The sequence below is a fragment of the Myotis brandtii genome, unplaced genomic scaffold, assembly GCF_000412655.1.
Source record: "Myotis brandtii unplaced genomic scaffold, ASM41265v1 scaffold185, whole genome shotgun sequence".
NCBI lineage: Eukaryota > Metazoa > Chordata > Mammalia > Chiroptera > Vespertilionidae > Myotis > Myotis brandtii.
The window spans coordinates 6,162,799-6,167,049 of NW_005356870.1; the positions used below are offsets into that span (position 1 = coordinate 6,162,799).

At 45.8% G+C, this 4,251-nt stretch overlaps 1 protein-coding gene across 3 annotated transcripts in view; it reads left to right on the forward strand.

Annotated features, from left to right (window-relative positions):
• The first annotated feature begins 6 nt into the window (after positions 1-6).
• Positions 7-4,251, forward strand: part of KIAA1456 (KIAA1456 ortholog) — a 44,427-nt gene continuing 40,182 nt past the window's right edge. Inside the window, exon 1 of one of the 3 annotated variants that reach the window (XM_014537896.1) lies at positions 7-551. The gene's annotated coding sequence lies outside the window, so the exon portion shown is untranslated. Of the gene's footprint in view, positions 552-3,674; positions 3,812-4,251 lie in introns of those variants that run through there. The other 2 variants (XM_014537898.1, XM_014537897.1) reach the window with 2 other exon arrangements.

The window sequence follows — 4,251 nt, forward strand, 5'->3', positions numbered from 1 at the left end:
GCGCCCACGGCGCCCAGCTCCCCCGCGCACCTTCCGTCTATTTTTTCTTACTGCTTTCATTCTCACACTCTAAAATAGGTCACGGGGTGGAAGTTACACCTGGTGCAGCCTCCGCCTCGGATGCAAAAGCAGCTTTTCCTCCCCGGCTCCGGGAGAGCATTGCAACTATTCGGTTCGGTGGAGCTTCCCGCCCCCATTCGGTGCAGGAAGCTCGCCGACCGCGGCTCTAACAATGGTCTGCAGAGGGGAGCGGCGGGAAGCCTGCTGTCCAGCCTAGTTCAGCCGGCCCTGCGCCTGCCCTCCCTCCGGGACCGGGAGGAGGGGGCGCGACAGGTCGGCTCACTTGCGAGCGCCCGGGACTGGAGTCTGACCGCCTGGGTGAGTTTCTTTTGTCGTCCCTGTCGCCGAGGGTGACCTGTTTACCTGGAAAACTTAGACGTGATCAAAACAGGCGAGCCTGCCCTGCAGATGGGGACTGCGGAATGTGCCTCCGAGGTCCACCGGGCAAATCAGAGCTCTGAGCTGCAGGGGACGAGCTTGGTGTCTTGAAGGTGAAAATGAATGCCTGTTTCCTGGAGTGCGTGTGTATCCTTTCCTGTAGAAGCTCTCATTTGGGAATGGATTTTTAACTAGCAGCAGGCGGTGAACTAAGATGACTGGAAGTCAGAAAGTTTTTCAGAATATTTTTTAGTTGAACTGAAAGAACTGACTGAAACAGTCAAAGAGGATGGCAAAAATACAGCTTAAGAAGGTATATCAAAATGGGATGGTAGGATTTGCATAATGTTTGCTAATATGTATGTTTTGGGGTATTACCTGGGCTCTTTGTGGTAAATGTGATAAGTGTGCAATGCTTTACATAGAAAGGGGGTAAGCTTATAAACATTTACGTGCACAGCTTTGTATGTTGGTTGACATGCGTGCATGTAAATGCTCATGGAACAGCTCGTGTGGGCAAAGAGCCAGAATATATCTATATCATTTTGTGGTTAAGGTTATTGGCAATCTTACAGGTAACGATTGGCATTTAACCCCTTGTTTCAGCCACTAAAAATACTATTATTCGTGTGACTTACAATCCTATCGAATCCTTGGACGACGTTACTGGCTAATAAATGGTTAATTTGTTCTGAAGTTTAGGGAAGGGAGAATTGTAGATTTTTTTCTGTCCTTGACAGCTGGCTGAGTGTACCAGACTCAGATTGGTGAGGGAGGCTTAGAGTCGCCGAAGGGGAGAATTGCCCATGACTTCTTCTTTTTTAATACACTCTTATTGATTTCAGAGAGGGAGGGAGAGGGAGAGAGAGGGAGAGAGAGATAGAAGCATCAATGTCAAAGCTCATATATCAGCTGCCTCCTGCATGCCTTCTACTGGAGATCAAGCCCACAACCTTGGGCATGTGCTCTGACCGGTAATCAAACTGTGACCTCCTGGTTCATAGGTCAAAGCTCATGCCTTCCAAAGGACACCTTGGCCATTTGGAAACTGCCTCCTGGCCAAGGAAACTGCTCCAGAGAGCTACTGCACTATGAATGCATTTGGTCAGATTTGAGAAGGGCACTCTTTATAAACTCTTTTCTAGATTTAAAAAAAAATCCTCTTTCTAGAAAGATTCAATTACTCTAACGATGTTCTTTGGAAATAATTGGTCCTTTTGTGTGTGTTCTTAATATAGCTAAAGCATCAAGGTAGTTCAAAGGTTATAATACAATTTTATTTATTGGAGGGAGGTGAGGTTGAAAATGCTGGCTGCATAGTTAACTCTGCCTTGAAACGGATGGGCAACCTTCAGTCTCTGTCCATGTGTACCTCTAAAGCCAAATCTTATGGTGATTAAGGACCGTAAAGAATGTATTATATCTCAGGATATTTTTTTTTAATATAGTTTTATTGATTTTAGAGAGGAAGAGAGAGGGAGAGAGCGAGAGGAATAAACATCAATGATGAGAGAGAATCATTAATCAGCTGCCCCCTGCAGGCCCCACACAGGGGACCGAGCCGGCAACCGGGGCATGTGCCCTGACTGACCGGGAATCGAACCGGGACCTCCCAGTTCATAGGTCGATGCTCAACCACTGCACCACGCCAGCTGGGCTCTCAGAGCATTTCTGATAAGTGAATATATGAATACTTATGTGCATTTCACTTGTAAAGAATTCGTATGCACCTTTAGAAAGCTAGTTTCCAAAATCTGAAACACGTTATGATGAGGACGTTGTCACTGCTTTGAAGACAGCATGAAGGGCCAGACAAGCTTGGCAATAGACAGGAGCTTAATGTTGGAGGGGAGGAGGGAAAAGGCAACTAAATCCTTGTGTTTGCTGCATGTTGACGTCCTGAATTGTGTTTTAGATAAGAATTGAGTGAGGCTCTCACTGTCATTTAGCCTTTGGTATAATGCATTGTTGAGATGCGGCTGTCAGAACTTGTCTGTGCCATCTTGTGTCTTTACTCGTAGATAAATTAGGAAGTGTTCTGAGGAGAGTGGCATGAAAGTATTAAGACTCTGGGGATTTATTTAAGGACAGACTGAAGAACTAAATAGCAAGCCTGATTCTAGCATATTTCAGTCCCTGGTAGGGCTGAACTTGTAGAGGTGCTAAGTGACCAGTCGAATGTCCTTCAGTTTTTGCGATTTTCTTCTTTTTAAAAAAATATATTTTTATTGATTTCAGAGAGAAAGGGAGAGGGAGAGGGAGAGAGAGAGAGAACAATGATGAGAGAGAATCATTAACTGGCTGCCTCCTGCATGCCCACACTGGGTAGCGAGTTCACAACCTAGGAATGTGCCCTGACCAGGAATCAGACCATGACCTCCTGATTCATAGGTCAATGCTCAACCCCTGAGCCACACCAGCCGTGCACAATTCTCTTCTCTTGATGTCATAAGATAGATAGCATAGACCTCTGGCCAAGAGGTCTCCAAAAGGAGTTGACCTCATTCACTTTGGGTACTTCCCTCTAGCAAGGACTGTGACTAGAACAGTGTCTTTGAAGAAGGAAACATGTGTCAATGAGGTGGGAACAGTAGGTCTGGGCTGTGACACACATTTTCTTTTTTTTAGGTTAAGAATTAGTCTCAGTAGAACTCTTAATTCCTTTTTATAAACATCTTACCTTGGATTTTTTTTCAGACTACTCAATTGAATTTAAAAAAGGATATTTACAATCAACTTTTTAGCTGACCAGAACCTAGACCAGTGGTCGGCAAACTCATTAGTCAACAAAGCCAAATATCAACAGTACAATGATTGAAATTTCTTTTGAGAACCAAATTTTTTAAACTTAAACTATATAGGTAGGTACATTGTTATTAACTTAATTAGGGTACTCCTAAGGCTTAGGAAGAGCCACACTCAAGGGGCCAAAGAGCTTGCATTACTGTCTGACTTTAAAACCATATATAGCCTAGTTGTTTCGCTCAGTGGTTAGAGCATCAGCCCGAGGACTGAAGGATCGCAGGTTTGATTCCAGTCAAGGACACATCCCTTGGCTTAATCCCCAGCATCCCTGTGGAGGCAACCAATCGATGTGTCTCTCACACATCTATGTTTCTCTCTAAAAATCAATGAGGAAAAAATATCCTTAGGTGGGGATTAACAACAACAACAAAAACCACATATATAGGATAGTTTGAAATATACAAAATAAGGACATGTATCCCGTTTGACTGTCTATTCAAGAGCTTAGAGACTGATTCACTTCCAGAGTCTGGAGCTGAGAAGGCTGAGCCCCACTCTGAGAAGCTGTGACATAGGTCCTGCTGCTGCCCACCCTTGGTGGATTGCCATCCGGGAACATCCAGGCAAGGTCATGTGAAGAGTAGTGGTCTCCAGTCCCTACCAGGCTGTTGTTCTTAAACCCCATTTATAGTGTATTCTCAGGATGGTACTGTTTAAATCTAACATTATATTTTCACTAGAGGCCCGATGCACGAAGATTTGTGCAAGAATAGGCCTTCCTTCCCCTGGCTGCCGGCACCGGCTTCCCTCTGGCACCCAGGACCCAGGCCTTCACTCTGGCTGTTGCCTTCCGCCTTCACTCCGGGCTGGAGCCGCCTCCCACCCGCTCCTGCTGGCTCCGTGGCTGCCACCCAGAGGCCGGCCCTCGGTGGCCCGCCAGGGCTTGTGGGAAGCCAAGTGGTTGGCTCCATGGCTCTGGCCGGCGCTGCCATCTTTGTGGCTATAGGCACCGCCATCTTTGTCATGGAGTGATGGTTAATTTGCATATTACCCTTTTATTAGTATAGA